The sequence below is a fragment of the Fukomys damarensis genome, unplaced genomic scaffold (assembly GCF_012274545.1).
Source record: "Fukomys damarensis isolate Sample0158 unplaced genomic scaffold, DMR_v1.0_HiC HiC_scaffold_11, whole genome shotgun sequence".
Taxonomy (NCBI): domain Eukaryota; kingdom Metazoa; phylum Chordata; class Mammalia; order Rodentia; family Bathyergidae; genus Fukomys; species Fukomys damarensis.
The window spans coordinates 9,554,714-9,565,770 of record NW_022900923.1 but is presented as its reverse complement, the minus strand read 5'-3'; the positions used below and the strand labels follow the sequence as shown (position 1 = coordinate 9,565,770).

Below are 11,057 nucleotides of genomic sequence, written 5' to 3'. Positions count from 1 at the left end.
TTTTCCAACTTCAACTTATAGACAGTGACCAACTTCTTATATTCTGTTTTCTCAATGTCCTGCATGAGCATTCAGCACTGACAAAAAGCCCAGGGTAAGGCAGGGCAGTCATAGGCCTGGTAAGAGTTTCAAGGCATCTGAATAGAGAGGGAGGAAATTACTTCCAAGACAGGAAAGCACTTGTCTTTACCTGACAACAAAATCCCAGGCTAAACAAAATGTCAGGGCACACTGAGCTCTTTTCACTCTGATAGAATATTTTTGAAGTGGTGTTTATGTGGTAATTCTGGTGTTCATCAGGACATCTGGATGAAGCATTTAGTTTTATTTTTTTTATCTATTGTCCTGAATTTGTATTCATGTTCTCCCTCTCTCTCTCCCTCCCTCCCTCCCTCTCTCCCTCCCTGATTAAATTTATTTCTCTAAAAGCCAAGGAGCCTATTACCAAAGAAACCTGGCATCATTTTTCTCTGTGTTTTTAAAATCTTTTTTTGAAAGAATATGCAGTTCTGTGAGTCTGATTTTTTAATATTGCACATCTCTGGTTTAGCCAAGGGTGACTGAAAGTACCAGAATGGATATGTATAAGGCCTGGGAAAACTAATCTTACCTGACAATTTGGAGAAATGCAGATTTGAATTATTATTAATAATATATTTTAAAATATGCATGTACAAGTATACTCGGAAGATCTCCAAGTTATGTACATTGGACAATTCATGAGGAGTGAATGATTGGAAAATTTTTTTGAATTCTCAAGAAACCTGGAGTTCTTAAGGCTGCCGGTATTGAGAGTTATGAGGACAAATGATCCTTGGCTGCCACAGGCTGCTGTGGCTGCCAGGGAAGAGAAATCTGCAGTGTCTGCTCTCCCAATAGCACTGGGGGCAGCCACAGGTAGAGTCTGATTTTTACTTGTTTGTGTGCATTCATGTACTTCTTCGCCATAGACACAAGTGAGTTTTTCAGCATGTAATTAGTCCAAAAGCCATTGACTCCTATCAGTTAGCTCCACTTTTTTCCCTTAATTATGATGTTATTCAACCGACAGTCTTGCAACTGTACTTACATTTGCTTCTTATTGCACTGATTTTTATCAATACCATAAGGTCCCCTTGCTCCTTGATTTTTTTTTTCAAAAATTAGTATAGTTCTTTGTCTTCTAAATGGCAAATAATTTCAACACTCTGTTTCCAAATGGATAACAAAATTATGGCTGAAAACAGGAAGTTAGAAGCCTTCCTTTTAATCCAGCTGGCACATTCAAAGTCACATACTAGGACAGAGGAGCACCCACTGTTCTTCTGAGAGTACAATCACCTGTGGAACCAGTAACTTTAGCTCCTTAATTAAAATGTTGCTTTAAATTTTGGTGGAGAAAGCCCACAACACTATTTTCGTGAAACGTGAAACCAATGATTTAAAAATTAATAGTATTAATTTGAAATAAAGTACTTGTAACTGGAAACAGATGTGCCTCGGTTAGGACCATACAATAAAATCACTGCTAAGGAACATTTTTTAAAGTGTATTGAATCTTCAGTTACTGCAGTGAGCAGATAGTTACTGCTGTTCTCTCCCATTTCCTCTTGTTAAAAGGCAACCATTGGATGAAATCTTGAATCTGTTTTTTTGGGTCTCATGTGGCTGCCAACCTGAAAGGACATAATTATTAAGTGACACTTTTATATGATCCATATTTTAACGTGTTCAACAGATACATTTAAGCAGCTGGCTAGGAGGCTGGGGTTAACCTGGTACTTTCCATTACAGATGGTTGAAGGCATGCACATGAATAATATGTTTGCTTTATTCCTCTGAGGTCACCATATTTATAGTGATGTTGTCTGTGAGGATGCTAAAAGGGGACTTTTGGCAAAATAACTGGTGAAGAGATGCTCAACAAGATGTATAAAATATATGACAGGCAGTGACTGTATCAGTCGCAAAAACATTCATGGCCATGTACACAGATGGAGATGTTTGGAAAGGCGAAGCTGAGAGGAGCTGTAACTCACACCCAGACTGGCGATGCACCCAGGGAGAGACCAGCAGACATCTTTGAAGGAATCCTCATCTGAGGAAGTTTGCTGCTGTCTCGGTGTGTTCAAATGGGGAAGTGTAGGGAACTTTTGAAAGTATGACTTTTTTTTTAAAGCAACTTGTTTAAAATTCTCCTCTTTTAAAAACAAATTTGTCAGAAAAGCTAAAAAGTCTTGGAAATCTGGCTATAACTCAGATACGGGCTGGCTTAGCCAAAAGAAAGTGTTTATCAGAATTTCTTTCCTAAATGGACCTCAAGAGTGTAATATAGGTGAATCATTGGCCTGATTCATGTCAAATTAGCATCTTTAATTTACTCATAGGCCTTTTATGTTGTTTAGTTAAGAATGCGTTTTATCTATTTATTTTTGAAATTTAAAGAAAAAAAATTTATTGAAGATTTGAAAAGCAGTTCCTAAAAGATTGAACTTTCCAGAACACTGTAGCTACATAATGCATGCATCTCTCATTAGACACAATTAGACATGTGCATTAGATAAAAATATAAAACCATGAAACAATTCACCATTCAACAATTTGAGCAAAGACAAAAATTCCTAAGCAACAACATGGATGGCTTGCAAAGGATGGACTCTTTAAGCACTGTAAAAAAAAAAAAAAAAAAAAAGAGTTCAAATAGAAGAGTAAGTTATACACACTGAGTTGGACCTTTGGCACTAGAAGTCAGAGCATTTTGTCATATAGCATTAACGCATATTATAAAAGTGCGTAGGGTCAGAGGAAGAGAACCACCAGCATTCAAAAGCAGCTTTGTCAACTAAGCAATAAAACACTCTACACCACGTCTCTTCATTGTCCATCACTGAATACACTGGCAGCAACTTTGCAATGAAAAGAAAAAAAGAGAAAAGGAGCCGTAACCCTTTTTATTTTCTGTTTAAAATCAAAACAAACCCCAACTCTGCTAACCACTGACATCTTCAAAGTACACCATTTGAACGTGAGAAGGACTAGGAACGGAAACGTGTGGACAGAGATCAGACGCTGGCGAGACAGCCTCAGTGCTTCCCCATGGGACTCAGGAGGGGTCACTTCAGAATCACTGGCGCTAAACAAAATTGCTGAATTCTTTGCCGGATGCTTGAGGAAACCATGAAGATAATTCAGTAACAAAGCACAACTCTTCTCATCTAGAGGTGAATAGGCCAACATTGCTCCAAGGCGTACAAATAATCTCAGTAGACGTGAGGCTCCCTACACCTGGTTCATGGGTGCATCAGGGTGACCGGCAAGGATCTCAGTGTACCGTGGTCTCTCAAATTGTAGAGGAGCTGAGTGCCCAGCATTACACTGGAGTATTCTTTTAACCCTGCTACAATTCCATTAACAGCAAACTCCTAATTATCTGTGTTTCCTCGAGATTTCTTAGAATTTGATAATCCTCCAGAGTGGAATCCACATTCTGCTTGGTAGGAACGTAAAAGAGCTGTTTTTGTCTGGTAATTAACTCCTAGTCATCCACAAGCCACAGATTAAGCTCTTCAAGATCTTTGACTTCAACTCTGTTTATAAGTTTCTTCATTTTCAACAGCAGGATCTCCCCCGGGCCTCCTTCTTCCGAGGAGGCGGAGTTGTCTCACGGGTACCGCCACCATCTCCGTTACCAGGGGTTTTTCGGTTTATTCTTTAGTGTTTTCACGTCAACATTTTTCTGCTGCAGATCAGATAGATGTCTTCTTGCCTGGAGCAGCCCCTCGCATCTTTCCCTCTGCACTCCTCATTAGCTTTTTGAAGTTCTCGCTGTTTCTGTAGATTGGTGTCCACATATTTGAGTACTCTGGCTTCTGGAGCCCATTCGTTCCAATTTTTATTTCAACCACTGTACTGTATGAAGTATTTTACTTATTTGTCCTTTATGGCAACTTTTACACACTTTGCTTCATAAAGAAGAGGCTCGTGAAAGCACAGTGCTCACCCTCCTGGAACCTGGGCTTCAAGTCCTGCTTGGGCGCCATTTATAAGCGATTCACTGCCTCCTTCTCCCACCACCCCAACTATCTACCTCTCAGTACTCTACCCCACTGAGCTCGAGTCAGATGAGTCATCACGCACAGCCGCTCTACATCCTGGGCCAGATTTTACGAATGTATTTTAATATGATGAATACCAATGAACTCACCACTCAATCCAAGAACTAGAATACTAATGAAAATCTGCATCTACCAAGGCGTTTTCTCTAACCTATCACCCAGCTTTCTCCTCAGTGTTGCTGATTTTGTTGATTCTCTGATTTAAAAATAAACAAATAAAATAATAAACAAGAGATAAAGAGAAGCAAGAATATTCAAAGCACAGCAGTTGATTTACTTTAAAACTTATTTTTTTAAAAAAAGGTTTTTATACTTTATGCGTCTGCTGGGTACTTGCTTTGTTTACCCAACACTGTTACTAAGAATCTTCTGTTTCTATCATGTAGCAATAATTTGTTTTCACTCTGATATAACAACTCATTGAATGGATGTTCCATGATTTATTATTGATTCTCCTTGCGATATGCTGTCCAGGATCCGAATCTTGCTGTCCTCAGTGCTCTCATCCATGTTGTTCAAGTAAAAGATGATCTTTTAGATTTATACCCTGGAATAGGATTACTAGGATTGAAGGGTATGCAAGTGTTTAACAAGAAAAAACATGATTTCAAACATGACTGTATCGATTAATGCTCCTATCAGGATGGGGAGTGTGTCCATCTACATTCTCTACAATACTTTGTATGAGTTCAACGATTGTTCCCCCCCCCTTCCGTTCTGTTGAATTCACCTGTTGGACTTTGTATTTTAACTATTGTACTTTAAATTTTAAAATATTCACTGGTTGGCTCATTTCTATATCCTATATGTCTTTTGCTGATATTTTCTACTTTCTCTTTTCTTTAAGAATTTCTGTAATTGCTTGTTGAGGTATTCTTATGATGCTACTCTATAATCCCTGTTAGGTAATTCTAATATTTCTATCTTCTCAGTGTTGGGATCTATGGATGGCCTTTTAAGTTTTAGTTGAGATCTTCCTAGCCTCAGGTTTGATGGTATTTCCTACTGAAGCCAAGATGTTTGAATATTATGAAACTCTGGATATTATTTAACATTTCCACTTTACCTGGTTTCTTCTGACACTGATCTAGCAGGTAAAAGAAGAACATTTTGTTACTGCTGGATGGGGATTCCCACTGAGTCTCCATGCACTCCCTTGGGGGCTGCTCCTGTTACTGCTGGATTGGGGCTGGTGTTCCGTTCTCATGAGACCTCCTCTGACTTTTCACTACCGCAGGCAGTCTCTGCACGGTTCCCACTGACACTATAGCGAGGAGACTTCATAACCACACAGCAGGGATGAAAGTCTGGGTTGCAAACTTTCATGTCTGTGACACCAGCTAGAACGGGAACTGTAGAGCCAGTGACAGTGTCACAAGAGTGAGCTCTTCACTCCTTAGCTGGAGTAGATAGGGAAGCAGTTGTAGGGTTGGGGTTTTTTTTGTTTTGTTTTGTTTCTATGGTTTGTGGCTGGAATAGAGCAATTATTGTTAAAAGGTTTTTGGCTCGATACATTGCACATTTCCTGCTCTTGTAGCTCGAGAGATCAGGCTTTTGTTGAAGCTATTTTCTATTTTGTCTATATTTATTGGCATTTTCATGTCTCCAACCTTTTAAGCTTCAAATATGGGATTATGAAGCAAAAGGAAAGCCCAGGGAACTTACCACCATATCATTCCTTTGATAATGAGGTCCTTTGCTGGTTTGCCTCAGTGTCTTCTTGCGTTTGTTTTATAGAAAATATCCAAGGATTTTAGTAGTACTCAGTAGAAGGAGTAAAGAAGATGTGTATAAACTTCATCTTGTTTTAAAAAATTTGATTTCTATTTTTTTTCCAAAAAATAGCAGAGGTGAAAACACTGCTTAATTCATTCTATAAAGCCAGTAATATCCTCACACCACAATCAGACAGGGATATCAAAAGAAAAGAAAGTTAGAGGTCAATATTTCTTACGAATATAGTTTCATGAATCCTCAAGAAAATGCATTCAAACCAAATCTAAGAAGTATAAATGGTTATAGACCATGACCAAGTGGAATTTTGCCAGTAAATGCAATGTTGTTTCAATATCTGAAAATCAATCGCTGTCTCATTTCTGTGGTTAGGGTGGAGTTTTAACTTGAATGGCTTTAGATCTGCTCAGGAGACTGGTCAACACACACTGATGTCGTGTCTGAGTAGGTCATGGAGGCATAGCCATCAGCTTTGTGTCTGGTGCCTGACCCCATCTGTTCTAACACTCTTTCCCTGCTCTCCTTTCTAGCCACCATGAAGACTACTAAAAAAGTGACATTGGTTCACCATGTCCTTCTACCATGATGTCTCTGCCTTGGAGCCAGCCAATCATGGAATGAAACTGAGTAAGTTAAACCATTCCCCCTTTAAGTTGTAGCTGTTAAGTATTGTGTTTCAGCAACAAGAAAGCTGATTATTATAGAAAATTCATACCTGAGAAGTGGGGTTGTTGCTGTGATTACACCTGACCGTATGGTTTAGAAGTCTTTGGAACTGATTTTGGTGGGGTGGGGGTTAGAAGGCTTTAGAGATGCACGCTAGAGAAGCTGTAGAATGCTGTAAGCATAGCCTGATGGGTGATTTTGGTCTGAGCTCAGAAAACCGGAATCCTAAGAATGTGGCAAGTAAAGGCCAGGCTCAGGATGCCATTGACAGTTAAAATAGGGAGCATGTGTGTAATACTCTGGCTGAAAATTTGTCTACATTGTGTCCATGTCCTGAGACTTTCCAGGAGACTGAATTAAGGTCAGCAGACTAAATAATCTAGTGGAGGGAATTTCAACACAGTCAAACATTTAGGCTGTTACATGATTACTGCTGGCTGCTTTTAGCCAGATTTATAGTGAGAATGGGGGGGGTAGAGCAGAAAATTTTGAAAAACTTAAATATTGGCCCAGAAGGAGCCATATGTAAAGTTGGAGCCAAAGAGGGTGTGGCTGCTAAACAGATTAGCACCATTAAAAAGAAATCAAGTCCTTTGTACAGGGACAAAAAAATAAAAATGGCTTGAGAGCACCTCAGGAATCTGCAATACCCCACCAGCTGCAGGATCATTTTTATATAAAAATTAAATATGAAAACAACTCATGTGCAATCATATAAAAATAATGAAATTCACCAAAAAAAAATTCACAGGCATCATTAAAAATACAGAAAAAGTAATTAGAGGGAGGAGGGGATGAAGGGAGGGCAACGACAAGGGGAAAAAATGAGAACCAAGACCTGTCATGTAAAGGTACAAGATCCCAATGATGAATGTAACTGTACTGTATACCTAAAATGTACCAATAAACTCAACAAGAGAAAAAAAATAACTAGAGAGGTCTCACATTCACCAGTTAGAAGGCTTGATATTATTAGGATGAAAATATTCCTTAAACTGATGTACAGATGTAATGTAATTCTATCAAAATTTTGCCCTTTTTTATAGAAATTGAAAAGCTAATCCCATATGAAAATGTAAGAAATCCAGTAATTCCTTGGAAAAGAAGTGAAAGTAGTATTGGAAAAGAAGAACAAAGTTGGAAGATGCACACTTTCTGATACCCAAACATAATACAAAGCTACTATAATCAAGCTACATTATACTGGCATAAAGATAAGCCTCAGTGGAGTAGAATTGATAGCTCAGAAATAAACTTATATTTCTATGTATAATTGATCTTCACCAAGGATATCAATAAATCACAATAGTTTCTCAACAAATTACACTGAAATATTTGGATCTCCTCACATGGAGAATGTGTTCAAACCATTTCCTTATATCATATACACTTTAGATTAGATTAAAGACCTCAAACTAAGGGCTAAAACTACATAAATATTAGGAAAGGTGTATTTGTAATTCTGGATCTGGAAAGAGTTCTAAAATATGACACCAAAGGCACATGCAAACTAAAAATAGATAAATTTGACTTCAAAATTCAATAATTTTGAACTTCCAAGAGCATTATTGGGAAATAAAACAATGTAAAGAACAGAAGAAAGCATTTGAAAATCATATATCTGACAAGGGTTTAACATTCAGACTATATAAAGAACCCTTATATATCAAAGTTAAAAAGACAAATACGTGATTAAAATGTGAGGAAGAGCTTTGAATAGCCATTTCTAGGAAGGCACATTTATAAATAGCTAGTAAGTGCATTAAAGAGTTCAACATCCTTCATCATTAGGGCAACAAATCAGGACCGCAATGAGGTATATGCCTCATGCCCACTATGATGGCTAATATTAAAAAGACAGATTAAGAAGTATTGTTGATTGTGTAGAGAAAATGGAATCCTTAAGCACTGATGATGTGAATGCAAAAAATTGGCCTAAATGTAAAATACCACTGTGGAAAGAGCTTGGCAGTTCCTCCAAAAGTTGAAGTTACCATATTGCTCTTCTATGTATATACCCATGTAACTTTAATATATCTACACAAAGATGTGTAGTGTACACCAATGTCCACAGCATCGTTATCTATATTAGTCAGAAAGTAGCCAGGAATAGTAGGACACACCGATAATACCAGAACTCTCAGAGGCTGAGGTAGGCTGGTGAGTTCCAGCCCAACTTAGCAGCTTAGCTAACCAGAGAGACCCTGTTTCAAAATTAAAAACTACAAAAGGGCTGGGATGTAGCTCAGTGCAACTTAGTGAACATACTAAAAGTCATTGATTTGCATACTTTTAAAAAAGTGAATGTTAAATTAAATTTAAAAATTTTTAAAGTTGTGTAAGGAAAACTTTAGAATGTCTAGATTGACCTTAATTGTTTTGTAGGTTCAGTCCCCACCACCCACCCACCCACCCACACACACACACACACAAATGTCAAAAGGTCGATAAACCAATGTCAATCAATTGACGAATAAATAAACAAAATTTGGTATCTATACAATGGCCATAAAGGGAACAAAGTAGTGAAACATGTCATAACATGGATGAACTTTGAAAACAAGGCTAAGTGAAAAGAAACTAGACATAAAAAGCCATATACTATATGATTCCATTCCAGTGAGATCTAGAATAAGAGACTCATAGAGACAGAGAGCATATTAGTGGTTGACCAGAATGAGAAGGGAGAAATAGGGTAGCTACTAATAGGTACAGGGGTTTTTTTGGCAGGGGCATGATTAGAATGAGATAGTGATGATTCACAACTTAGCGAACATACTAAAAGTCATTGATTTGTATACTTTTAAAAGGTGATTTTATGGATGTGAATTATATTTTTTTAAGTTATGTAAGGAAAAATTAGTATTTCTAGATTGACCTTCTTAACTGTTTTGGCACGTTATTAGGTTCCTTGGTTTCCATCCTTCTACTAGGTTTGAAGATACTATCTAGACTTTTAATTTGGGATTTTAAGGCCTTACTCAGTCCGTTTATTTTTTAAAGATTAGTCCCTATCCCCTAAAGGCATAAATCCCTAGGGTTAACTCATACTGTTAAGGACTCAAGGCCAGGCCAAATTGGGGTTTGTGTCATTTCTGATGAGTATAAGGAGAAGGATCTCCAGGAGTCAGAGCCACAGGCACTCAAACCCACAGCTATCACCCCTGTTTCCTCCCACCCCACCATATCATTCTCCAAGTCAGGGTTTCTATCAATCTGTCTTTCATTTCTATGATGAACTAACCAAGGCAGGCAACTTCATAAAGAAATCATATTTACTTCACAGTCTTTGAGGGTCACAGGCATGGCACTAGCATAAGCTCAGCTCTGGAGAGGATCCTCTTAGCTGAGTCTCATCATGGCCAGAATACATGAGAGAGGGAACGATCACATCCTGACACAGGAAGACGGAGAGGCAGGGGCCCCACAGCTCCTTCCAATAGGACATTGTCAAGTGACCTAAGGACCTCCCACTAGGCCCTATCTCTCAAAGGTTCCACCACATCATCACACTGTGGCTCAAGCTTCTAGCATATGAGCCTTTGCAGGGGTACATTGAGTATGTCAAACCATAGTAGGGCTTTATCTTCAAAGTCCCAAGGAGATATGTGTTGGAAAGAGTGGTCTCCTAGGTTGGACCCATGAACTCTGGGGATCTCATGTGGGCTGGGTGAAAGGGTGGATGCTCAAGTTTCTTTGGATTTGACTCATTGCTGTTAACTTTTCATACTGGAGAGTTTTTAAAAGAAAAGAAACTGCTGTCACTTATATCTCACATTTAGGTGATTTTGAGTTCTCAAAATCTTGTGACACCAAGCCACAGACTTAGGGCTCTTAAACACAGTCCAATTTTCTAAGTAATTGATGAAGTAATTTCTAAGTAATTGTCACTTCATCTTTCATTATTAGCCAACAAGCCTCAAAGAAACTTGTTTTCCTTGATGATATTTGGAAATGCTATTTTAAATTTAAGCAACATGGCTATGTCAGGAAATGTAATGCAAAATTATGAGTTTTTAAGATAAAATACCTAAATTACAATAAGTCATTGTGTCTAAATGGACACAAGATCTATTGAGGTCCTTTCCCTCTGCCTGAAAGAATGTTTTTGGTGGAAATATTTGAGGAGCAGTGTTTTAATTCAATAACCTACTATGCTTAACTTGATACCATAGCTTAGGCAGAATATTATATTTAAGGAAATATTTAAGCTCTTGTACACCAGCTGCTGAAAAACACATTGTATTTTTGGAATCACTTTGTATTTTTGCTTGATTTAACTTGGTGTTCTCGCCCTGTGAGTAATTTTTATAGTTCATGTTAAAAAATTGTCAGGCTGCCTCATGTTCTGTGACTGCTTGGTGGTGGTTCCTGATACAATTTCTGACAAGGGAACCCTCCTGAAGAATTTGGTTTGGTTTTTCAATGAGGGCCAGTTGCATGATACAGTATAAAGTGTGATTTTTAAAGAGCTCCAATCCTTCTAGTGGTGTTTAGAAATATTAGTACAAGTACCAGGCTTTCTTACTCTGAAAAGTGTCATTGTAGAAGCAACATGGCACA

At 38.0% G+C, this 11,057-nt stretch overlaps 1 pseudogene; it reads right to left on the bottom strand.

Moving 5' to 3' along the window:
* Positions 1-1,639: 1,639 nt before the first annotated feature.
* Positions 1,640-3,859, bottom strand: LOC104875249 (annotated as a pseudogene).
* Between the last annotated feature and the right edge of the window lie 7,198 nt (positions 3,860-11,057).